The 27,210-nt window shown below is 42.7% G+C and overlaps 1 protein-coding gene across 5 annotated transcripts in view; it reads left to right on the forward strand.

Annotated features, from left to right (window-relative positions):
* Nucleotides 1–27,210, forward strand: part of ARHGEF4 (Rho guanine nucleotide exchange factor 4) — a 328,802-nt gene that overhangs the window by 48,094 nt on the left and 253,498 nt on the right. Inside the window, exon 1 of one of the 5 annotated variants that reach the window (XM_043523017.1) lies at nucleotides 7,969–8,067. The exons of 1 other annotated variant lie outside the window; for it this stretch is intronic. The gene's annotated coding sequence lies outside the window, so the exon portion shown is untranslated. Of the gene's footprint in view, nucleotides 1–7,968; nucleotides 8,068–11,698; nucleotides 11,967–26,556; nucleotides 26,847–27,210 lie in introns of those variants that run through there. 3 more of the 5 variants (XM_043523019.1, XM_043523018.1, XM_043523020.1) reach the window with 3 other exon arrangements.

Genomic DNA, 27,210 nt, shown 5'->3' on the forward strand with positions numbered 1-27,210 from the left:
AATCTGTTTCTTCACTTCAGCAGGTGGGTATTATAGTTTTAAGAATGCTTGATAGAGATCTTGTAGGTGTTTGTCTGAGGGGTTGGAGCAAATGCAGTTGTCTCGTAGAGCTTGGCTGTAGACAATGGATCATGTGGTGTGGTCCGGATGAAAGCTGGAGGCATGTAGGTAAGTATAGCGGTCAGTAGGTTTCTGGTATAGGGTGGTGGTTATGTGGCCATTGCTTATTAGCACTGTAGTGTCCAGGAAGTGGATCTCTTGTGTGGACTGGTCCAGGCTGAGGTTGATGGTGGGATGGAAATGGTTGAAATCATGGTGGAATTCCTCAAGGGCTTCTTTTCCATGGGTCCAGATGATGAAGATGTAATCAATGTAATGTAAGTAGAGTAGGGGCGTTAGGGGATGAGAGCCAAGGAAGTGTTGTTCTAAGTCAGCCATAAAAATTGGCATACTGTGGGGCCATGCGGTTACCCATAGCAGTGCCACTGATTTGAAGGTATACATTGTCCCCAAATGTGAAATAGTTATGGGTGAGGACAAAGTCACAAAGTTCAGCCACCAGGTTTGCTGCGACATTATTGTGGATACTGTTCCTGACTGCTTGTAGTCCATCTTTGTGTGGAATGTTGGTGTGGAGGGCTTCTACATCCACAGTGGCCACAATGGTGTTTTCTGGAAGATCACCGATAGATTGTAGTTTCCTCAGGAAGTCAGTGGTGTCTCGAAGATAGCTAGGAGTGCTGGTAGCATAGGGCCTGAGGAGGGAGTCTACATAACCAGACAATCCTGCTGTCACGGTGCAAATGCCTGAGATGATGGGGCAACCAGGATTTCCAGGTTTATGGATCTTGGGTAGCAGATAGAATACCCCTGGTTGTGGTTCTAGGGGTGTGTCTGTGCAGATTTGTTCCTGTGCTTTTTCAGGGAGTTTCTTGAACAAATGGTGTAGTTTCTTTTGGTAACCCACAGTGGGATCAGAGGGTAATGGCCTGTAGAATGTGGTGTTGGAGAGCTGCCTAGCAGCCTCTCATTCATATTCCAACCTATTCATGATGACGACAGCACCTCCTTTGTCAGCCTTTTTGATTATGTGCCAACATTGTCCCTCTGTCATGTACATTGACCAAACCGGACAATCTCTACGCAAAAGAATAAATGGACACAATTCAGAGATCAGGAATTATAACCTTCAAAAACCAGTCGGAGAACACTTCAACCTCCCTGGTCACTAAATTTCAGACCTAAAAAGTCACAATTCTCCAACAAAAAAACTTCAAAAACAAACAGACTCCAACGAGAAACTGCAGAATTGGAATTAATTTGCAAACTGGACACCATTCAATTAGGCTTGAATAAAGACTGGCAGTGGATGGGTCATCACACAAAGTAAAAACTATTTCCCCATGCTATTTTCCCCCCTACTGTTACTCACACTTTCTTGTCAACTGTTTGAAATGGGCCATCCTGATGATCACTACAAGTTTCTCTCCTGCTGATAATAGCCCCACGTAATTGACTGATCTCGTTACAGTTGGTATGGCAATACCCACTTTTTCATGTTCTCTGTGTATATTTTCCACTGCATGCATCCGATGAAGTGGGTTTTAGCCCATGAAAGCTTATGCCCAAATACATTTGTTAGTCTCTAAGGTGCCACAAATACACTTTTTTTTTTGCTGATACAGACTAACACGGCTACCACTCTGAAACCTATTTTCCGGCTGTTTATTCTCTGGCAGGATGGGTCTAATTAATTAGAAAAGCTACAAATTAACCTGTTCAAAAGGTGGAAAAGCACCAGATTGTTACCAAAATGAAGGAGAAGCCAACAGGAAGAATCCTACTCTTTTACAATTTAATTACAAAAAGAGCTTCTCTGTTTCCCATTAAGGCATTTCATTAAATCAGTGCAAATTTGTCTTTTAATATTTGCAAGTCTTGGACATACACTTCCTGAAAAAGGAGGGCATTTATCTAATTTTCAGAAATTAGACTGAAATGCTAATTTACCCTAAGCCGGGGGTTCTCAAACTTCATTGCACTTCTGACGACAACAAATTCGACTCCAGGAGCTGGGACTGAACCCTAAGCCTGCCTGAGCCCAGCTGCCCCAGGCAGGTGGGCCAAAGCTGATGGCCAAGGGTTTTGGCTCCGGCCCTGGGCCCAGGCACATCTAACTCCAGCCTTTGCAACCCCTTAAAACAGGGTCACGACCCACTTTGGGGTTCTCATCCACAGTTTGAGAACAACTGCCCTAAGCTATTTGTTACTGTGTTGAAAATAGCTGCGATGTTAGAGTCAATTTTTTTAATTGGTGTCCTCAAACAATAGTCCATCTTTCCTCTTCAAGATCCCATAGTTTTGGCTGAGCAGAGCTAGAAGCAACTACCTCTGGAGCCTATCGGGATCGCTCCTTTGCCTGACTGCAGGAGTTGCTGTGGCGCAATAGGAGATGCTGCCTCAGCCAGAGGTTGAATCAGGTACCCCAGGCCCCTGCTTTGTTGAACTGGCAAGCAAAAAAACAGACCTAGAAATCAATCTAGGTCTTTTGCATGGAAGTGTACAAGACCAATGCTTCAGTGTGTTCCCAAACTGCATTTTGACAGGTCATGTGACACCTCTTTTGAAACACTATTGGAAAGGATGTAAAATGGAGCAACTGTCAAAAGTTAGTTAAGTTACAGGTCAAACACCTGACAATGTACACCATTTTCTATTGTTGCCCTGTAAATGTTACACAGCCAGCTGTAGAGACCCTGGGTGCTATTAGCCAGATCAAGAGTTATTTCTATTTCATACTGAAGAATTTCATTGTTCTTTCCTCCTAATTTACTAAGCACCATGTTAGTTGCAAGTGGCACTGTCTATAACAAACACTCCTTTACCCAGTTTATCATCAGTTAGAAACGTGTTGGCCATTGTGTGCCATGGTATAGTGATTCCTCTTTCTAATTTGCTGTCTTCCACCAGAGGGCAGTTGATAAAGAGAGTGGCATGCTTGCCTGGCTAAAGGTGAGACCAAAGTTAATTTGATGCTAATTACTGATTGAAATTTCCTCCCTAACCAGATGTAAGCTCTTTCAGCAATCTACTACTGTACTAGGCACAGGGAATGCTTCTGATAATTAAACATTTCCCCCCACAAAATCCATCCTCATCCTTTATCAGAGTTTGATACTGTACAATTATAAGACCTTGAAAAGATGAGCCTAGGAGCTTAAATTCATAACTCTGCTAATCATGGTCTCAGCTGAGACTAACAAATCTATTTGGGCATAAGCTTTCATGGGCTAGAACCCATCTGATGAAGTGGGTTTTAGCCCACGAAAGCTTATGCCCAAATAAATTTTAGTCTAAGGTGCCACAAGGACTCTGTTTTTGCTGATACAGACTAACATGGCTACCACTCTGAAACTCATTACAATATATAACCCACTAATTCTCCTTTGTCTTCTGATTGCAGGGGTGTTAATTGCCCACTTCATTTTGAATGGTTTCTTGCAACATGTGTTAACTTCTTATGCTTTACAATCTGTTTCACCTTGTATTTAGCTGTGACACGATGATTTCCTTTCCCAGCCTTGTCCCAGACCTAAAGAAGAGCTCTGTAGAGCTTGGAAGCTTGTCTTTCACCAACAGAAGTTGATTCAATAAAAGATATTACCTCACACACCTTTTCTATTTAATATCCTGGGACTAACACCACTACAACAAGATTGCACAATTAGTCATTTGTGTTTCTGGATTAAAGCTAAACTCTAAAATCCAATAATACCTCAAAGATGTATTTACACTGAATTCCATTCAACACAGACTTGGCACATTTTCTGTAGTTTAAGGTGGGGGAAAAAAATGAAACTGTTCACAGAGAATTCAGCATTCCTCCTTTCATAGCACGAAGCCATTTTGCTGCCCAAATGGTAAAGAACCTATGACAAGAGACTGCTATGGGATCAGCATGTAAAAATACATGACATGATAGTACAATATTTGAGGAAGTGAGGGGTAATTTTAAGTGATTTAACCACAGTTAAGTTATCCTGCCTTTCCTCATGAGTAAAGATAAATGCCATGAAAGATCAGCTGCTATGTATTCTCTAGCTAATGGACTCAATATCGATCTCTCCCCACACTCTTCACAACCTGGTCTGGTGTATTTTTACTGTTATGAGTTAAGAATGTTTATATTAATCACTGAAGGCAGAGCCAAGAGAGAATTATGCCAATCTTTCCAAACAAGTGGAAATAAACCTAGCAACATCACATAGTTTGCTTGTACCATTTAGAGTCAGTCTAATCTTTTTTTGTTCGTTTTTGTCATTTTCATAAATCCCTTCTGCTTTCTTCTCCTTTTGAAATATGCTCTTAGTTACTATGAGCTCATGTCTACAGACCTTATTCAGTCAGAACCCCAATTGAGGCCCATGGGAATTTTGCTGAAATAATAACAGATGCTGTTTCTATGGAAATAGATATGACATTAGTGTGGGTGGAGCTTACTGGGGTCCATAACTAAAGCATACATTATGTATATTAATTCTGTGGGCTCCCTCCCCCCCCACTTCATTTACATGGGTGTAAGGCCTTATCTTCCCTGCTTAAAAAGGTGTGTTTTTTACCTATGGTAAAAGTGCCATGTCTCACTGTGTTTTTATCTTGGGATAGTTCATACGCATTAGTTACCCTGAGGTAAAAAATGTACCTTTTTTAGCAGTGAAGACAAGGCCTCAGTGTGACATCCCCTCAGCACAAGCCCAAGATAACAAGGGAATAGCAAGCTATGGGCACTTCTTAGCCCTACCATGGTACCTAAAGAGCATGTTTCTACTGACAGACTGCATTTATCTTCCCTCTGTCTCCAGCTGCTAAGGAAACTTTACACACTACATTAATCTCCCTCCGAGTAGAACACAAAACCTTATTTACAACCTCATATTTCCCTCAAAAAGGCATAGCACATGGCACACTTAACCTGTGTGCATGTCACCTCTGAATGTGTGCTGATGTTGCCAAAGCTGTAATGAAGGCTTTGCATTGTCCTGTGAGAGCTTGTTGTGTTTGAGGCATCCTGTCACTTGTTTGCTCTTCAGGGCTTTCCTTGGGGATATCACACTTAACCAGCCTTAATCCCCTTTACCTAAGCACAGCTAGTGTAGGATGGTTATGGGATAACATGCATGGGAGTGGGGAACAGAGATGTTGTCCTCTCTATGGCCCGGGGGATATGGAGAGAGAAAGGTATGGTTGAAGTTGGGAAGGGGAGAGGAGTTGGGTGGGTAACTGTGTGTATGTGCAGGGAGGCCAGTTTGTCACTCCAGCAGCACAGTGTCTACATGCATGGGGCTCCTGTCAAGTGCCACAGCTCCTGAAATTACAGAGGAGCCTCTGCCAAAGCTGCAAAGCTTCAGAGGCTGGAGAACCCCCCAGCACTAGAGCTTGTAAGTGTCTCTCTTGCAGGCACCTCTGCTGCTGCTCCACAACAGAGCTGAGGTGCATGGGGTTGACAGTTTCCTTACAAGTCTATGACGCATAGGCTGTGGCTCTCTTCTTTGCTAGGGGTGGCCTCACTGTCACAGAGCAAGCAGAGCTCTTAAATGTACTGTGTTTCAGCTGAGTCTTGCTTCCAGTTTTGGCTAAGAGGAAGAGGGTGATATCCCCAGCAAAAACTACCTTTTATCTTAGTGGAAGTTGTACTGGGCTGGAATGCAGGAGATCACAAGTTCAAATTTCATCTCTTCTTCTCCCTGCTTCTTATATTTCTATGAACTTTACTACACAAGCTGAGCAGTACCTTATACTCCTACTTTAGGAAGCAGTCAAATATCAGCCACCCAATTTTACTAGTTAACAGAGGTTTTATAAAATCATTTCTAGCAATGCTGGGAATAGTACTCGTGTCTTTGACATGATGAACCCCAGCTTCATCCCCTCAAGCGTCAGAAGGAATCCACCAAATCTATGCGTGTGGCTATGCAGTCTAACCACTAGTCAACGCTCCCTTTCTGGAGGGTTGGCTAGAGAACAAACCCTACTGATTACCCATATAAGGGGTATTTATGTTTGCACATAGTAGAACTCCTACTTTCCAATATTTAATAGCTTAATTCACAGTGAAGAAACTTTTTAAAAACAGCTTTTAAACTGAAGAGCCACTGTTAGTTATGGCACAATATGCAACATTTACATTATTTTCACACATTGGTAGGTATGAGGGTTAAGAAGTAGGATGGCTTTTGTGAAACAGCATCCATTTTTCTAGCAGGCAGCCATTTGATTTAGTCCTCTTGAAAACAAAAGGAAACAGGGCAGCCATCTTTGCAAGAAGTATCTACTCCTCAAGTAGTAGAAAGGCCATTTTTACTGGAGATATGAGCACCTGCAATCCTATTAGGTAGCTTTAACCCCTCAAATTTTGGCCATTTCGAGTAAGGAGAAATTTTGAATAAAGAAGGAAAAAACAGACTCTGCTAAACTGCAACTCAGTTTTTTAAAGGGTACATTCTCATAGTGAATTTTAGCTGTATGAAAATAAAACCAGTCACTAGTCAGTTGGGTACTATGATCTGTTTAAAGTCAAGTCTAGGTTCTTCTTTAAAAATGTCTGCTGTTACATGTATGAAAACTGTCTGACTTTGACCTAAAAACTCTAGGCAAAAATAATTCCTAGTATCAGCAGGCCTGCTGACAGCAATTCTGGACCCCAGGGCAGAACAGTCAATGGGCCCCCACACACACATGAGCCGTGGACGCGGTCTGCCTGACGTTTGGGCGGTGCTGCACCTGCACTGGCTGGTGCCCATGGAGCTGCCAGCTGCACTGCTGGGCGCACTCTTCTAGCACAGCCGGGGTTCCACATGCCCGCTTGGTAGGGTTGCCAACTGTCTCATCATGCAAACCCAAAGATCATTGTCCCTCTCCTGCCCCTTCTCCGAGGCCCCGCCTCCTGCTCCCTCCATCCCCCCTCCCTCCATCAATCGCTTTCCCCCACCCTCACTCACTTTCACTAGGCTGGGGTAGGGGATTGGAGTACAGGAGAGGGTGAGTGGTCAGGCTCTGGGAGGGAGTTTAGGTATGGGAGAGGGTGAGGGGGTCAGACTCTGGGAGGGAGTTTGGGTGTGGGCTCTAGGCTGGGGTTGGGGTGCAGGAGGGGGTCAAGGGGTTGGTGCTTACCTCGGGCAGCTCCCAAAAGCAACCGGCACACCCCTCTGGCAGTGGCTCCTAGGCAGGGGGCCCAGAGGGTCTCCACATGCCGCTGCCCACAGGCACAGCCCCTGCGGCTCCCGTTGGCCACAGTTCCCAGCCAATGGGAGCTGTGGAGTCAGCGCTTGGGGTGGAGGCAGCGCACGGAGCGAGGACGGGCAGGACGCCTGCCTTAGTCCTGCTGCGCTGCTGGCAGTGGCAGCCAGGGGGCCCTCAGGTCCTTTTAAATTGCCTGGGTCCCTGGGCAATTGCCCTCTTTACCCCCCCACCCCCGCCATTAGTGGGCCTGGGTATCATAACTTTTTGTTGGCACATTACTTAAAAGACTGCTTTGAGTCTAATGTTTCTGTGGGTTAGAGTAACTGAAATGATGGTAGGTTATTGTAAAAGAAATGACAGTTAACAGAAATTGCCAAATAGTAACTACTTATAACTGTGTAGGGTATGATGCTAGTTATGACAGAAAGGCCTTAGTCTGACAAGGATCTGAATGGGCAGATTCAGTTGCAGGATCTGGCTATAAATTATTATAGGTGACTCAGGCTTTGGGAAGCACTGCACCCACAATTAGGGCTGGCCTTTCCAAGGAGTTTGGTAATGTTTGTTGTTCTCAGTGGGAGCTATTGGATTCTGAGCTCTTTTGAATATCAGCCCTATAACTCATATCCACATAGAGTTCAAGAAATCCGTTTTTATCCACAAGCGTGATAAAGTGTGGTAGCACTGGTGTGTCTTTGGTACCCAGAGGGTTAACTCCAGCTTGTACAGGTGCTCAGAGGAAGTGCTGCAAGGACTGCTGGAGGGACAGAAGAGGAGATTACTTCTAAGAAGCCAAAGCTCCACACCCAAGTGCTGAGTCAATTTCAGGTGGAGGAATCTCCTTATGTTTTAAGTTGGTAATTTATTTTTGTTCATGGTGAGGTAAGATGGACTCTGTGTGTATGCACATGTGCAGGGGTCTCCCATATGGAGCTCACTAGAAAACTGGGGTCTTAATCTGTGTTCTTGCAGAGTTTAAAAAGAGAAGTTTTCTCCTCATGACGGTTATAGGCTTTGCAAGAAAGTCTGTTGCTTTTTCAAGATAGCTCAGAACTGGTCTTAGGAGGTGTACAATCAACTACCTTACAATCATTTGGTGCTTTTAGGAAATTTAATGCAAGGGTAAATTTATATAGTAAACATTCTTTCAGAGTCAACCAATACTAAAACTAAATATGCAATCCTATTTCTACCCTTTGTTCATAGGGAGCATCATAATCTTTGAAGTTTGATAGTCTTTATGTGACCATTCACTACTTTTCAAACACAATATACCAAAATGTAATTTGATGACTCATTTAAAGACAATGCAAGCTAGAAGTGCTCAGCCCCTCCCAGGAGCAGGCCCTATAAAAAAACATTTAGGGTTCAGTGGCTAATGTAATTGGGTGGCTGTGTATAATGCTGCACAACCGTGAGTTGTTTGTAGGGAATTGTGGTACCAATTTCCACCAATTAGTCCTGCTTTCATTTCAGTTCAAATGCTAGATTAAATGGAATTGTTCATGGGTAAAGCAACTGTACAAACCCTGCAGTTGCAGAAAATCCTCGTCATAAATACACTCCTGTTTGGTAGTTTTGCTGGCCTATTATATTAATTAGCTAGGTTTATCACATTAAACAGACTTGGTATACATCAGTAATGGGATAGTGCTAGTAATGCTCTCAGAGGCCTCCTTTCCCTCTATCTCCCATAGATACTACTGGGTACATATACACAGTGAGTGGCAGCGTGTCTCAGACTCAGGGTCAACAGATTTAGTCTTGTGGGGCTTGCACAAAAGAGCTGTGTGGATGTTTGTTGCTCTCTGAAGTCCACTCTGCTCTCTAGGCATCAGACTTCAAGCCACAACATCTACACAGCTATATTTAGCACCACCGCTCAAGTCTGTCTACCGAGGCTCTGAGACTTGCTGCAGTTCACTGTGTAGACTTTTCCACCATTGCCACAATATCTGAACACCTCACAACGTTTGATGTATTTACCCTCACAACACCCCTGTGAGGTAGGGAAGTGCTGTTATCCCCAGTTTACAGCTGAGAAGCTGCAGTATGGAGGTTAAGTGATTTAAGAAGTCTCAGAGTATAGGATTGAACCTGGGTCTTTTGAGGTTGAGGCTGGTACCCTAACCACTGGACCAACCTTCCTCTTTGAGCCACCTATTGATAATGTGGTCTTCTGTTGTTAGCTCTACCTTTTCCTCTAATTCTGACTCCTTCACCATCCTTCCTCACACTTGTATCTGTTCTCCTTCACTCAGTACTTAATTTGTGCCAGGGCTGAGCCCTGAAATCTCTAGGCTTCGCAGTTCATAGCCCTGGCACCTCTGAGCTTGCTGCACTAGTTATGAATGTAAAAATTGCTTGAGCCCTGGCACCTCTTTCATTACAAATTAAGAACTGTCTTCATTGCTGCTGAGTTCCTTGGGGGACTGTGCTTACTTGCTTCACTCTAAATTGCTCTCTCAGCTCTGCTGTCCTTCTGAACATGCACTTCCCTGACCAGCTCTTAGTCATGTAAAGCCCCGACTCTTCAGTTCTCTGCAACATTCTGGGCAGTAGAGAACAAGGTTTAAGCAAGCTTCTTTAATAATGAATTTAAAAGTCTTCCTCTTTCAATAACCACACAATCCTTTTTTTCTTATTAAAAATCAACTCTATAAACAAACTTACAATGAACTAAACAGTACAGTTGAGGTTCTGTTAGCATCTGGCTAGTGAAGATCCACTTTCTATAAGGACCAAAGTCTTTCTCCCCAAACCTATACTTCCTTGACTTCACAAATCACTTAGCCTTATTTAGAAATGCTCCCTCTCTAGTTGAAACTGAGTCATCTTCTGAGTCAAATTGCATTGTTTATCCAGGAACTATTCAGTGGGCAGTATCTCCCTGCTCACACGTGGTTCTGAGGGGGAGGTTTAATTTGAGAGGAAGCCCAATCTAGAACACAATTAAAAATGAAACAAACCTATTAACAATGCTAACTGTCCTCTTTCAGCACATAGCAATTAAAGGTGATTAGTATACATCCTTTTCATGCTAGTGAAATTTAAACAGCTTGCAATTATCTCTGGCAATTTAAATATTAAATATTCTACTGAACTCCTGCAATTTCAGTCTGCAGATACATAAGGATATCCCCTTCTGTATGTTGTCATAATTACAGCAATAGGCAACATATTCTAGATACTTGCTTCAGAAAAGTTAGAAGGGCAACACTGGTTATTAAGTTATCCTGCATGTTCCCTGAAAAGAGGTACCAAGATAAACTAGTGTTCATGCAAAACCAGTTGCACAGGACTGCCAGCTGAACGTTTAACTTGCTGCTTTTTGAAGAGTCTTGAATGGTTTCTTCAAAATAAAATGTTTTCTGCTTGCTTTTAACATGGGAGATGATGGGTCCTCTCCCTCCGGGAGAACTTTAGCAAGATTTTTGGAGGACCTAAATAGTAATTTCTCAGAAGGCTAAATTGTACTTCAGCTCACTTCCTCCCCCCGAAGGGAAAGATTCTGACTTAAATTATCTGCAGTTAAGGGCATAGCCTTGTGGGAGTCCACTGTTCAGGTTCTCCAAAGATAATTGCAAGGTCATCCAGCAAAAACTGAATATTTGATATTTCTGGCATTGCAAAAGAAAAAAATCAACCAGGAGAACTCGTTTGGTAAGAGATACAAGTTACAGTTAAAATGTTAAAAAGGTTGTGAGTACTGGTCTGAATTTGCAAGTGAGGGCACCCTCTTAAATTCATATTAAGGTATCTAAATGAATGCTGAGCCATCATGCCCCTTTTAGTTAGGCTCCTACACCCACACAGATGCACTTATCTGTAGACATTCGTGTTTGAAAATTTGGCCGCTTCTTTTACTTTGTTCCCTAGTAAATAATAAGACTAACCAAGCTCCCCATCCCTATGAAGAGTGAATGAACTGTCATTAATCAAGAACCATTTTATGCTCCAGTCACTTACTTTGACACTGGAGTTATACTCTAACATATGTGGCAAATTGCCAGCACTACTTTGATGGGTCTCATGCCTTCTCTTCTTGGGGAGGATTCAGGGCAATATTTCACACCCCTGAACTGGGGTATTAACTGCCCCACTAGTGTCCTAGAGGAGGGGAGTGGAGAGGGAGGGACCCAGGCCCGCCCTCTACTCCAGGTCCTAGCCCAGGGGCCCTAGGGATAGTGTTAAACTGCTTGAACTAGCGGTTCCTTCCCCTGGGCTTCTTCCCTCTCCTGCCCTTCACCTTGTGGGGCTTCCTGCCCTCCCTCTGCACCAACCTGGTGTCCCTTTACCTAGGGTCTTGGTCTTCTTAGCCCACCACAGCACTTCTCCAAACTCTCCTCTGCTTCCTTCCAATCTGCTCTAACACCAATCCACTCTGCTTCAACTCCTTCCCTTGTGTGATTGAAGCAGGGAGGATCAGCTGATTGTCTTCAGGTGCTTTAATTAATCTATAGCAAACTTTCTTCCCTCTATAGGGAATAAGGCTCCTTTCTGCTTCCAAAAAAACAAACAAAAACCACTCTCCTGCTGCCCTCTGGCCATGCTGTATCACACATTAGGACAATTTACATAAACAAAGTTTTTGCCAGGAGGATTTGGTTATCTGTGGAGTCTTCTGAGTTGTTTCTGTTATGGTTGAAGCAATCTTTTTCCTCTAATTTTGGGATTGAAGAATTGATTCAAAGAGCAAAGATTACTGCACAGTGGTCCCCAATACGGTACGAATGTTGGAGCAAAAGTTCCTGTGGCTGATGGGTGTTCTGATTATGGCCCAGTGATAAACTTGGCAAGGGCTCTGTGGGAATGGAGACTGAATTACCCTGTATATCCTAGAAGGGGCATCTCCAAGGGAGCTGAGCCTCATTAGCGAGGCAAGGTAGAGAAACTTATACTGGAATTGCCCATGCTGTTAAGAGTCCTGTGCGTAACTGACAGCTGGAGACAATAGGATCTTTTAATTTGGCATCTCTCATGAGCACTATGTATTTCCTTGAAACCTGTTTTAGAATATAGCCTTTTTATAGGAAAGCACTAGCTGGCAATGACCAAGGGGAGCACCCAGCACCCCATTACACCCAAAACCAAACCCTTAGTGACACAGGAGAAATCATGGCACAGCACATAAAGCTTTATTGCTAACTGTGGCTAGCTCTCAGTACCGTTATCAATGCCAAAAAACAAAGCTCAGGACCCTCTGATTCTTTTTCAGTGTCTTCTTCCAGAAATGCTTCCAGATATCATTTCTGTCCCAGCCTTTGGCAAGGCTTTACCCTCTTTTGCCACCTTCCTTCTTATGCTGTACAGTTCTCTGATAAGGCATTTTATCCAGACTGCTTTTGTAAGACTGGTTAAGTGGAGTGGAAAGGAGCAGTAACCACAATGGAAGTGGCTTTATGGTTACATATAGGCATGTGTTAACTTTGACTAGCACATTCATCTTGTGTACAAATACATCAGTGTGCATGTATAACAAAATGTGCATAACATTGTATACACACACTTGAAGATTTAATTCTTATATATACAAACATTGTAATTTATTACTCAAGGCTCTCAAAGAAATCTAAGACATACAAGTCATAGGGAGGTCTGGTTAAAAAAAATAAAACAAATCTTCCCAAACTTAACCCATCTCTAAAACTCAGAATTGCCAAATGGCCTACATTTCCCAGCAGACTGCTGCTCTTTGGGCCTTTCTACTGGGAACCCTGACCAACCTACTCTTCATAGCATTAGACTCTGGGCTCAGCGATGATTGTTTTTAAAATATAGTCTTGGCACTAAATGTTCAAAGGTAATTTTCTGCTTCCTTGGCTTCTTCCATAACTTGGATTATCCATATCCAGTTTCTCTGATTAGAGACATAATTTTAACAATATTGTTTCTTGTCTCAGTGTCTACATATCTCAGATTTTCCATGTCACGTCATTAAAACTAGCTATGAGAATGTCATGGGATTACAATGAAATTATTCAGCACTTTCCTGGAAGCCAAAAAATGAAGTCTCTTGTAAGAAAAAAAGGGAATGTGTTTTTTATGTGTCTTTCCAGTTCTTTAACCTTATTCTGAATTTCCTTGCTTTTGTGAATTAAAGTGGACCTAAATATATCAATAGTCACTTTCTGCCCTTGAACATTGTTTTGGATTATGCTTCCAATGTCCTGTATGCAGTAAATGCTTCATCACGTTGCATCTCCAGAAAAAGAGGATCTTGAGTAAGCAGAAAGATGCTACACAATATTTATTTTGTAGCATAAGTCACCATGGAAGCCTTCAGTTGCTTGGGATTGCTCAGAAAGTCTTTGTTGAATACTCTATGTACAGGATATTCAGTGTTGCCATCTTGAATAAATTTCATTTAGCTGCTTCTTTGTTTCATATTATACTATATATGTGATACATGAAATCCTGGCATAATTTGGTATCTGAACCTCTTTGAATGTTCATCTTGTAAAGAACACCAGCAGCAATCATCGGTGTGTTGCAATGGTTGGCATGTCTAGCATATGGATTGCTCAAGATCCAACCGCTTCCACTTCTTACAGCACACAAGAAAATTAGCTGGTAACTTCTTTTAAGCCCATCCTATGCAGTATTGCAGCTGCCTTCTACCTCTAGAATATAGAATTAGAACTTGTCTGTACACAAGAACTGAAGGTAGCCCCATTATATAGCTAACCTAACAGATGCACTTCCTAATATCACAATTGGAACCTAGGTCATATTCTGAGAGAAACCTACCAAACAGCTTGTAGTTTTCAGCTTACTTTTTCACACGAGCATTACTTTTGTATTATAGGATATGCGATACTTAAGGTGAATGAAGGTTAGAGGCTTTCATATCTGGATTTGCTTGGTGGTCAGATTATTACAGTATATGAAATATTTCAATGCATATAAAGCTGGTCTCCCGCTCTGTGGATACTAAGGTCTCACTATACAGTGGGTAAAACAAGGGAAGTGCTGCCTACTTTGAAAGGGGCAGGATGCAGGAGGCCAATACCAATGGTTTTGGCTCTTTGTGCCATAGAGCTGGGCTCCATCCAAGATGGTATGGAAAGTTATTGGAGTTTGATTAGGGTTGTAGCCAGTGGATTGCAAATCTACTTGTTCACCTTCTCTTTTAGGAAGATTGTAGCCCTCACGGTGGGATTCTGCCCTTCAAAGGGCATTTCTGTGGTTGGGATTCAGCCCATCACAGCCTGTTCACTCAAACTTGGAGGAAGGAAAGGATTTGACCCATTGTAAAATAGCTGAACTATCACTATCCTGGGTACCTCAGGCCTGTGAATCTATCATGAACTTATAATGTGACCCTTAGTGCGAAGAGTATTTGAGGATAATAGGGTTTCATATCGTACATGTTGCTTCTCTGCCTACCCAAACTTAACTTTGCCTCCTAAAGCTTGAAAGTAGACTCACAAAAGTCACATTATACAAATTCCTCTAGTTGTTCAAGGGCATCAATTTCCAGCGTCCTAGTCATCTATCTTTTTGACATTGGTACTTAGCCAGTGCAAGTGCCTGTTTACAACTACTTCAGCCTCTACCAACCAGAGCAGGTCTGAGCTAATGATGAAAATTTGAAGGTGTGTTTTCCATTAGCAGTTATCTAAGCCCTCTAGCTTTCCATAAGTAAAGTTTTGTAATATTGTTTTCAAATAATTTCCCTGCTACTGTCTGCTATCCATATTAAAAACTGGTTGCTCTTAAAATATTGTTATTGCTAATTCATTAAATAATAGCAGTACGTCAGGAGGTAGCTGTCAAATAATTTATAATCTGAGCAAAATGCAAATGGCAGTTATTAGACGGAAACAATAAAAGCAAACTTCATGTATTGTGATAGTTGATTCTATGAAGACACTTGCTCTAGCACTGCTACTGGAAAACAAGACTGCATCTGCTAAACTGCATACTGTATTTGAATATAGGAAAGGCCTAATATTCAGCTTTATGGAAAAGCTTTAACATACTGTGATAGTTTTGGCACCAAGATGAACCTGTTGTTCTGAAATATAAGCAGCAGTGAACAGATCTGCTCTCAAGTGGTTCCGGCTGTGCAAATTCTATCCAAAAATGCACAGCGGTGTTTTCATTAGCTTGCAGCTCACAATAAAACTCTGGAATCTATAAGCACTCAATCGGTGCTTCTCCAAGTTAATTCATAGGACTCCATTGTGACCTCCGTATGGAAGAGGGGGCATGGAGTGAGCCACAGCTGCAGTGCGCAGGGGACATCACCTTTAAACCAGTGCTCTCACAGAGTGCAAAGACTACATGAGTTAGTACCACTAAGAGTTGGGGAAAAGGTTAGCATTGAGGTTGGGCCTTCTTTGGATGGAGGCAAGCATCATAAGGGCTCAACAGAGCTCTGGATGTTTGATTTAATATGTGTGATAACTGAAGGGGTCAATTTTGCAAAGATTAACCTTCCATGGAAATGTCGCAATGAGGAGATAGAGGAAGAGTAAAATTCCTGGTGGAACAAAAGGTCTGGATATGTCATTACTTGCATGGTTTCAGTTACTGACTCCTCCCTTTATACACACATGCAAATCTGTTATTCATATTCTATGTGCTCTGTCACATCCCCCTTTTACAATTGTATACAGGTAATTACACTATTAATCAGTCACTTAAATGAACACACAGACAGAGGGCAGAAAGTCTACCTTGAAGTATATCTTCAATATTAAATGAGTCCCTCATGTAGCCAGAGTGGTGTAAGTCTTCTGGCACTAATCAATGGCTGAGTTTGAATTCTTAGCTGTTAAATTAATAGATTCCAGCTGCAGTCAATAGACACATAGTTAATCCTTGAAACGCATGGTAAATATATGACAGTAACTTGGAACATCAAAGACGTAAATAGCATGAGTTTTTGGTGCTTGAAGCAGAGATCCCAACGGATGGTCTCTAAAGAAGTATCCGTTCCGCAGCTGTAACTGCATTTATCCAGCTTAGTTCTCGCACTATTAAGTCATTGTTTGTTTGTTTGTTTTTGTAAAACTTTGTGTTGGTGGTGTGTGTCCTCACCCCGAGCGCTTGTATCAATTGTACTGTCAGTGTGAAGCATTGTGGGATGGCTCCTGAAAGCCAGTAATAGTTGACGTAAGCAACTCAGTGTCAACACTGACATTTCGTCAACCTAACTACATTGACCTTGACTCTATGCCACTCATGGAGGTGAAGTGATTAAGTCAGCATAAGGGGGCAATTACATTGGTGGGAGTGAAATTTAAGTGTAGACCCTTCCATAGTCAGGTCAATGCCAGCTGCCTGTAGTGTAGTATGTAGACCAGTGGTTTTCAAACTGTGGGCTGTGACCCAGTACTGGGTCGTGGAATGTAAGGCACTGGGTCGTGGCAGCTCTGGTCAGCACCACTGATCAGGCCATTAAAAGTCCCATCAGCGGTGCTGCCCGGCTAAGGCAGACTAGCCCCTACCTGTTCTGACACCACATTTGACCCGGAAGCGGCCAGCAGCAGGTCCGGCTCCTAGGCATTGGTTCCTGGCCATTGGGAGCTGGGGCGGTGCCTGAGGGCAAGACCCACTCAGAACCGCTTGCACGCCTTCACCTAGGAGCCAGACCTGCTGCTGGCCACTGCCAGTGTGCAGCACGCTCTGTAGTGCCAGGACAGGCAGGAAGCCTGCCTTAGGACCCCCGCTGTGCCGCTGACCGCAAGCCGCCCGAGGTGAGCCTGTGCCCCAATCCCCTGCCCCAGCACTGAGCCCTCCCAAACCCAGAGCCCCTTACTACACCCCAAACCCCTCATCCCCAGAGCCTGCACCCCCAGCCCAGAGCCCCCTGCTGCACCCCAGAGCCCCCTCCTAAACCCTGAATCATTCCCAGCCCCACCCTGCAACGACATTCCCAATGTCATTCCCAGCCCCACCCTGCAACCCTCACCCTAACACCCTAACCCTCAACTCCAGCCCTGAGCCCCTCCCACACCCGAAACACCTCATCCCCAGCTCCTGTTGGGTCACGGGCGTCAACAATTTTCTTCAACTGGGTCTCCAGAATAAAAGTTTGAAAACCACTGGTGTAGACCAGATCTTGGTCTCTAAGAGGTAGTGAAGGAAAGGTGACTGGAGCCTACCCATAAGGTGTGTTGCTTGTTGAACTGTGGCTCCAAACTCTAATGAGACATACCCCACATGAGTAAGAGGAGCCAAAGGTGACTGGAGAAGTGAGAAACATAATATACAAGGAAGAATGTAGACAATGTAATGTGGATGGAAAAGGAGATATAAGAAGGGAGAGAGAGAAGATGGACATTGAAGACAGTGTAGGAAAAAGCAAGCCACAATTTGCTCCAGGAAAGAGTGCAGCTAAAACAGGAAGGTGGGGGAGCAAGAAGGCAAATAAATTACACTTTTATCTTTTTTAAAAGGTTGACGCAATCTACGGTAAGCAGCTCTATTCCCTTACGCTAAAGAGTCTGTGGCTTTGGGTGTGTGGCAGGCAGCTCGTGGGCTTAGTCCATGTGTAAAATTTCAAGTGTGTAACACTATATGACAGAAATGCTATATCCAGTGTATGAAACGTGTATATATAATCAGATTCTTTCTGCTGCACGTTGAGCCCCACATCCTCCATTACTATTTTTAACCTGGCCCATGTGTCATGCGTTTTGGTTTTGACTGGTTCAAAGATCTGTAGAATAGCAAAACAGGCCTCATGGATCAAGCAAGGGCTTATTCAGTCCTAGAATATAAGTGCCTTGTTTATTTCTCTGTTGTGAAGTAGTTAGTGACTGAAGTAGTTAGTAACTGAAGAATTGGCTCCGTCTTGAACACTGGATTACCTTGCAACCTTGACTGCTTTTAGCAGAATTTCTTAAGAGGTGCTGCAGAAGCTTATCACAGTGTGAGCCAAGAGTCTGTGGCCATATCCCCAGACTTGTGTGTGGACATGCCATGTCTGGAACTCTTTCCTTCTCATTGGCAACCAAATAATTTCCTTTTCCAGTCAAATCCCTTCTTAGAATACTCTGCTTCTGCACTGCCTGGTAAGCCTCCAAGATTAGAAAAACGGATATAAATATCATGCACTTTGAAAGTTTGGCCCATCATCCTATCTGCATTACATATTTGAACTGTGCCTGATTGTGAGCAAGTATTAGATTTGTGTTGCCATTGACACCAATGGGGCTCTTACCATTGGTTTTAATAGAATCAAGCTTTCAGATTGTAAACTCCTTGGGGGCCATCTGGTCATATATTGACTCAGGGCTCAGTAAATAGCCTGAATCCTATGGTTGATACAAGGGCTTTGACCTAAAATCAAGTTAATGTCTCATTTTTAACAACATTGATTATAGCTGTATTTATTTTTACTCTCCTGATCAAACACGTCAGGCGGCTAATGCACAACATTGGATTGCATCGGTTACTGCTCATGTGCTTTGAGTTAGTGAAGTGATGCGGCCTCGGGGGCAGTTTGTCTGGTGTTGCTGCAGCAGAGTATGCTGTGTGCTCCTCCCTCTGCTGCAGGTATTGACTCTTGCGGGCATTCTAGGCTGCTTCTCAGAAGAACTTTGAAGCAATGCCTTGTGGGTCAGGGAATGCGGGGATAGAAAGAGGCATAAAGCAGGGTTCATAATGGCTAGCGGGCTGGATTCTCAGCTGCGCCTGAGCAGAGTGCAGATCCAGGATGCGGTGGGGTGGTTGTGATTCCTGGTTCCTTGCTGCCCAGCTCTGACTTAACCTATGGCTGATGAGATGCTGCTGTAACTTCATGCTGCTGGCTTAAGGTCCCTCAGTGACCCAGTGCCATTGGAGGCCTGGAATAGAAGAGCTCTTCTTTGCTGTGCTCCCCATGGTCCTAGTCTGTGCCCTGGCCTTGCACCAACACTGTAACTTAGAGGTGGAATGGAAGGCTGGCATAGGAGGTGGCTATGCTGCCTCTGCCAGCTTTATGCCAGCAGAGTTTTCCTCGAGGCAAAGGAAATTCTCAGCTGGCTAGTTTATTTGCTTTGCACCATGCGCATTTACTTCAGTTGCAGTAGTACATCTGCCTGCAGGGAAATATAACACATAGGAAAGGAGTACTTGTGGCACCTTAGAGACTAACAAATTTATTTCAGCATAAGCTTTCGCACTGGTCAAATAAATTTTGTTAGTCTCTAAGGTGCCACAAGTACTCCTTTTCTTTTTGCGGATACAGCCTAACACGGCTGCTACTCTGAAACATAACACGTAGGGAATCCACATGGCATAACCTTTTCCCAGCATGAGCTGAGTAGTAAAATACAGGCAGTGAGGCTGGGAAGGCCTGGTGTAATGCTGAATGACATTCCTCTTTAAGAAATGTGCCATGTACAAACATAGTGCTGCCCAAGACCTCGTTTGACTGTTCTCAGGCAGTTCGAAGCAGAATTCAGTATCGAATTGTCATTGTATTAGTGGGCATCTGCTAGTCTTAAAGGACCTACTTTTCTCAAAAGTTAAACACATCTCAAATATAAATGGAAATGAACCTCAAAGAACAGGATTTGTTGCTTTACGTTAATCATCCTATTCTCTTTGGCATGGAATACAGATTAAAAATGCATTGTGTGCTCAGACTTGTTCAGTACTTGATTCCTGTCTGATCTGTGATCAAAGGCAAACTAACTGATTCTGGAGAGTGAGATGGAGTTCTCCTTCATGGCTTTGCGGTTTAGCAGCTGGGGGGGAACAGTGATCAAGACCAATCACACAACCTGTACAGTCTCATATAACTGCTTTAATAACTTCTCATCACTGCAAACTTAGTTCTGAGTAAACTAGGATTTCAACTGGTAGCTTAGGAGTTCCAACATCCAGAACAAAACCTTTAACTCTTGATTCAGGAGACAAATGTTTGAATCCTCTTTAGCGCATGACTGTCTCTAGGCTTTTCTATTCTTCCCTTCCACACTCATGTGGGGACCTACATCCATCTCCTTCTTGATGCCAATATGGAGACAATTGTCAGTGTTGACATGGGCTCCACATCTTCAAGTATGATAACTCAAACTTGCTAAGAATTCTGTTTGCTGTTATGTTACTGGCACTAATCTATATCAGTTGTGTTTAAGGTTAAAAGTAATTATTTATTGTTCCAAATGCAGTAGCTGTATACCACATGGAATTTTTAAACTAACAAATATCTGCAATGTTTTCTAAAACAATAGTAATCTCTCTCTTTTTTTGGACTAGAATGCCAATATTTAGGTCCCAAGTTACTTATGCTTTTCAAAACATTAGACTAGTCTCAGGACAGCTAGCTTTGATTTCAACCACTGCAATTTACGAGAGATTAATTATTTGGCTCCCTGAAGGAGTGGAATGTTTGGTGGACAACTTCACTCCTTTTGCAAACTGTCCTCTTCAATAAGGACAATACAAAAAGCACATACTACACTACAGCATAACAAGCCTTAGGAAATGGAGAAGAACTTCTCAGTGCAAAGATAAGGAGGTGACTGTAAGCTTTAACTTTCTCTTGCATCTTTTCAAAAACCATCTCTGTCCACATAATGGGCTACAGTAAAATGGCACCAGCCCTGCATCTGGATCCGTGCTGCTTTTTAGCTTCTCCAGTAGTCTTGCCCAGTAAAGACAGGTTTCAGAGTAGCAGCCGTGTTAGTCTGTATTCGCAAAAAGAAAAGGAGTACTTGTGGCACCTTAGAGACTAACAAATTTATCTCTAAGGTGCCAGAAGTACTCCTTTTCTTTTTGCCCAGTAAAGTTTCCCTTTCAAAAAGGCATCTCAGTTTAGAGGTAAGGGAATAGCTTGTGCAATGCAGTTTTTCTTCTGATTATTTTCCACCATACAGAGGATATGCTGTTGCTGGTTGCAAGGTTCTCTTTGCAAGCTGCATAACTTCTGCTCTGGGACCAATTGCATTTGCCATTCCTTTTTAGCTTTACTATGGGTCAGGAATCATTTTGTCTCCCCATAAGACACAAATATATCAAAGATTCAATGAAAGTAGATAAATGTGGGAGAGCTCTAGCCTTCAGCAGGAAGGAAGAGGAAACCATGGACCCTTCTGTGTTCAATCAGTTCCTAGTGAATTTGAAAGCTGCAGGGTCAGAAACGTCAACATGGCTGGTGTAAGGATAAGGAGTATTAATTTTATTACACCCAAGTGTTCAGCTTTTCTTGAGGAAATGCATATCTCTGCAAGCAGGGTTTTCATTCTAGATCAATATTTCTACAATCATCTCTTTAATTAGGCATTTTTCTGTCTAATAAGACATTGCGGATGCATTGCATGTGAAATGTGGGAGGTTTTCTTCCTGTATAGATGCCTAAGTATCTAAATTCACAAGATGAATTAAGCCTTATATATTGGATTTTTTTTTTTAAACTCGCTCGGGGCTAGTGTCATGATTCTCATGACGAGACCAATTTAGAAACTGCTTTGGACTTCTGACTTGCAGCCCAGGGATGTGAATGGCAGCTCATGCAAATATACCCACGCTTGTTGTACTCTAGTTAGCTCGTTAAACATAGAAGTGTACCTGGGCAGGGGTTCAAGCCGGCTTGTGCAACCCGCACTGAAGCGCACGGCACAGCACAGCACCTGCTCTCCTAATCTTAGCAAGCTAGCTAGAGTACAGTTAATGTGGCTACATCTCACACCCAGCCACAATGTAGATGTACCCTTCGCCATTACATGGGGGAACAGCTGGGCTGAGGAGGCACTACTAGCGTCAAAGGATGATTAGGTTCACACTGCTGAGAGCTGGGAGGAAGGTGCAGAGTAGAAATAATTCTCTCCATCCCGGCCTGTTTCTAATTATAATCTCCAGACTCTGTAGCCCACTATACAGATGGAAAACTTCACTGCTGAGATTGCAGATGGTAAATTCACAGTGCCTTTAAGAGTGCTTGAACCAACACGTTGGACCACATAAAGAATTATCTTTTGTGATAATAGCAACTGACTGGCTGGCCTCAGGGCAAATGTGCAACTACTAACAAAATGAAAATGGCTTCTATGATCAGAGAAATTAGATTAAAAGTCTAGGAGGTTGCTTAGTCCATCCTGCTCAGCCAGTGCAATTTAGTTCGCTGCAGTGGTCTAGTGTCACTTAATCCCTGGCCCGTGTGGGTGACTACTTAAAGTCCCCATTGTTAGAACTGTAGAACTTTGTGGGGTTTTTTTTTTTCAGTTCCAACTCCCGCCTTCTGTATTTTCATATGAAAAACAATGTGCCTGATGCAAAGTGAATTGAAGTCAATGGAGGTCTTTCTAGTGACTTCAAAGGCCTTTGTGTCAGACCCTATGAAGAGAACATTAAGGCTGCACAGGTCAGAGCTCAGGAGATAGGAAGTGTACATTAAAGTTGCATGTACCACAATAACTCTGTTTCTTGTCCGAATGGTCCCGTGTGTCTTTACTGACGTAGAGAAGATAACAATGTCTAAACTATAGATTCTGAGGGGAGGGAGGAGAGCTAAGAACTCTTATGTCCCATACACATACTGCCTGCCTAATTACAATCCACAACTGCAGTCCCTGCTCTTGGAAGTGCAGAGACTTCTCTCGCCATGAGCTCCAGGGGGGTATATGACACCCCACAAAAGGTAAGAAGCTGGGACATTTTCCAAGTCCCTCCTTTGCACCGCCAATATGCACAGCTCATGGGATAGTATGTGTTATCCCTTGAAGCCATAAGACTGGAATGATACCAGCAAACTGTTTCCCCACCTTCTCCTTTGCTTGAAATATTTATTTTAAAATCTCCTTAAAAGCTAGTGGTATTAAACTAATCATAGTAAAGTGGCAACTATCAAAATTATGGCCACAAAAAGTCTTCCTCCATTGTAGGCCTGGGGTTTCAATGAGAGTGGGTGTCCAATTCCCGTTGAAAATTCCAGCCAAGGTGTTTAGTTAGATTTATGTGCCTAACTTTTTAAGATACAAATTTGAAGATTTTGGACCACGTATCTTATGTTGTCTGGTCTCCTAAACTGCAAGTCATTGGGCTAGGGTCCATGTCATCTTCTAAGTTTTGTACAATGCTAAAAGTAGGTTAAAAATTAGTCTGTCCAGGCCCTGTCAAAAGACAATTTTCTGTATTGTTTTTCTGTGATACAGTTGCTCATTTCAACTGCCTTTCTCCTCTGTGATTTTAAAAAGGCCACCTGTTACCATGAGCAGAGCAAGATACACAAGGGCACAGAAAAATTCCCCATTAGCAGTGGCTACCCAGGTGTAATTGGGCAATAAATTCTTCTTCTTGCCTCAAAAGAGAATAAAAATCACTATTACAGTAACTGAAACATCAGAATCAGATCAGTGTAAAAACTGATAACAGCAATTTGGAAAGGAATGTTTACCTAAGAGGGAGATTTCTAGGGTAACTTCTGTATCTTGGGATGTAGAATGAGGGGAAGAGGAGATTCTTGTAGACTGGATTTTGTACGTAACATAAGTCAATTTAATTCATGTGGCAGATTCTCATCAAGACTGTTAGGTCTATTCATAGACCGTGAACCTGTATTTCCAAGAAAAGTAAGAAGATTAATGTAACCCTATAATGGTATTTTGAGAGAGACACTCTGCAAAGGCCTGACTTGCTAGAGTCTTTCTTGTAAATCTCTTGTATGATTCAAAATATGGTTCTCTTAAAAGTATTGCAAGATTAAGGGAATGTCACAATTTGTACATCTTTTTTGTGAAAGAATAAAATGCACAAATCTCAAAGCATAAAACACCTAAGCAAAACCACTGATTTACAAAAGGAACTTGGTTAAGGCTAAAAATCCAGCCTGGTATTTCAGCCTATGGAAGAATACATGACGCAGGCAAGAGAGTGAGTTAAGGACAGTCTCTGCATGGAGTCTGAAAGTTCAGACTAAATTTCCTGGCTTTTCTGCATTTAAGTGAAATGCTTGGGGTAGACTCTCAACAATTAAATTCTCACATTGCAATTGTGCATGCAATAGAGGCACCTATGCACACAAATAACATAATGGACCCCCCAAAAATTGATGTCATTTACACATGCGGGTTGGTGCTAATTTAAAAATTTAGCCCTCAATATTGTAATACAGATTGGTGGTTTTATTTCACTTTTTATTCTTTAAATAAAGTGAATCCTTTATGGCAGTAAGAATTAGACTATATTTTAAAGGGCACTTCCCTCCTCAATTGAAATAGCCTGATATCAGGCCATTGTCAAAGAATGCTCTGGCCTGAATTTTGTAAAGATATGACCTAGGGGATCAATTAATCAATGAGGGCCAGCCAGGAGAAATCAGTCTATATGCAATGTCTTTAATAAATAGGAAAACAGAATCCAAAAACATTACCATAACTCTTTAGAACACACAATAACCCAAATGTCAATATTGCCAACCAAAAATATTCAAAAATCATGACTCAGGTCTCCAAAATTGAGATTTTAAAGATACATTTTAGGTTTTTAGTTACCTTCTGCTTTGAGTCTTTTTTTTTTTTTTGGGGGGGGGGGGAGGGGTTGTATTTTCAGCCTCCCCCCCCCCCCCCCCAAACCATTAGGGCTAGACATTTACTCTTTTAAAACAAATATGAAAGTTGAGGTTCATGATTCCAGGAGCTGGGGAAGTTTTGAGATTTGGCTCTTGCAAGAGCCAGGAAGACAACTTCGTTAAAGCAAAGCTGTCACTTGGTAACGAGTGCACACTATGCAGTTTAAACCACAGCTTGTATTGCATTTGCAGGCTTATGCTAACACTCAAACCAAATTGCTTGCCTGGTTTTTATTAAGTTAGGTATGTAGTGACATGAACAATCACAATCCTAACTTTCTTGTGCTGTTACAATAATTGCATGTGCAGAGTGAGTGTGTAAATGGCTAAACGGGCCTTACCCATCAGATACCTGTATGCGTATGTTACCACAGGAATCAAACCATAGATCTAGCAGTTTAGTTTTTTAAAAAAAATATTGTAGTGGCTGTATGAAGGTGCTCAGAGCTTTGGAATGTTAGAATGAGTCCGGGGCAGATGGATAGAGCACAGGTGATGCAGTCTATGTGAGCGATTGCACAGAAATGCACACACACAGTGCACTGAGACAGAGAATACATTGCTTGTTGTTAAGATTTTTTTGGTATGACTTTTGAATAGCTGAACTACTCAGCACCAGCTATCATTAATGAAAAACAGATTTAGGCTGCTGGTACCGGTGCCTGATGATTGAAATAATGTAGAAGTGCTCCCAGTCTGAGACATTATATATAAGGTCCTGTGTAAACCACAAGGGTTGCCAATTTTGGTTGGAACTATTCCTGGAGGTTTCATCACATGACCTAATCTTTAATTAAAGATTAATCTTTAATTCCTGGAGACTCCTGGACAATCCTGGAGGGTTGGCAACCCTAGATTTCAAGGCCTGCACAGAAATTGTGATTCCATGTTGGATCCTGATCTCACCTTGATTCCCTGCTGGGGCAGAGCCCCCTCTCGTGACTACTTGTGCTGCAAGTGGTGGATCCCAGTCTCAGCTACTCGGTAGCCAGTTTTGCAGTCTTTCCCTTGGGTCTGCCAGGAGCTGCTCTAGAGCGTGCCAGGCTGGGGTTCCTAATCGCCATATTTGTCAGCGTCGCGCCATGGGCAGGCTGGATAGGAAGCAGCAGCAGTGGCCTGGGCTGGAGCTGAGCACGGAGCAAGCTGGGCTCTGATTCCTGTCGTGGGTTGGGCCAGGCCAGGAGGCCAGTGCCATGTAGTGACACTCTCTCACTCACACACACACACACACCTGACCTGCCACGCCGCTTTACTCCCGGTCCACCCCCTTGGGGATGGGACAGCCCACTAACCACCCCCAGGCCACAATCTCATTTATATACCTTTAATTTTTACCTATCTTTAATTTTGAGCAAATTATAAACCTCTGAAGCTTGCAACAAAATGTGGACAGATCCTTTACTACAAAAGCATAAAGGCATAAATAAAAGCCTACATAATCTCATAATGTATGGGAGAGAAAAAAATTAACATAAACTGAACTTGTCTGTACCCTACAATACTGACCTGCAAAATGTATCATTCCTGCCAGCTGTCTTCACCTTTAGGGATAGACCGAGGGCTCATGCTGTTGTCTTCTCTCCCTTTAAATGACTGTAGTAAGTTTAATACCCATTAATTGAGATTGCTGTTGGCAAAAACAGAAGCTGGGGCCGGGGGGGAGGGGGAAATGTAAGTGAACATGTGCTGTGCTTTCTAGTTTCACTGGTTACCATTCTTTTAGCAGAGTTCACAAATAGCCATTCTTGCTTTAGTTTCTTTAGCAAATACTGTGGCATCACTCTGGGCATGCCTAGTAGAAATGCTCTGGAGCCAGTAAACTGTGAACAAACCTGTTTGCATTGCTGTACTGTACAGCACAGCACAGATAAGCCCTAATTGTTATGCAACTCCTTAGCATAAGCTCCTGGCATGGCTCATATGCTTCTCTTGTACTAAGACTGTCCAAAATAGCAACAAGAAAGCATGTAACCAAAGACACAGCAGGAGTGTAGGAATTCACACAGGCCTCGGATGTTGTAAGGATTGAACGATTCCTCATTTTTTTAAACCTCCAAAAATGCTAAGTATAATGTATTTTCTTCGGAGCTTCTTCAAGGTAAGCAATTTTTTACTTTTCCTAAGTGTGCGTGTGCTTTGCCAAGAAGGAAACTAGCTGAGAAAGCTTTGTACAGGAATGGGGAAAACTGTGTTGCAATGACTGATGCCCAGTAACTCAGTGCACTCACTAGCTTTGTATTAACATTTTGATTTCTAGAAAGTTATGTTCTGCTACAATGAAAAGGAAAACACTTGCTGTGGTTTTGAGCCAGGGAAATTCTTATTAATTCAAACAGGAGATTTTTACGATCCAAGCCACTTTCAGAAACAGGGAGTAGTTGGCAGCAACTTTCAACAGATCCAGTGATGCGTTTTCTGAGACACAAACCAATTGGAATGCATTATTCTTACATTTCCCTGAA

The sequence above is a fragment of the Chelonia mydas genome, chromosome 9, assembly GCF_015237465.2.
Source record: "Chelonia mydas isolate rCheMyd1 chromosome 9, rCheMyd1.pri.v2, whole genome shotgun sequence".
Classification (NCBI taxonomy): Eukaryota; Metazoa; Chordata; order Testudines; family Cheloniidae; genus Chelonia; species Chelonia mydas.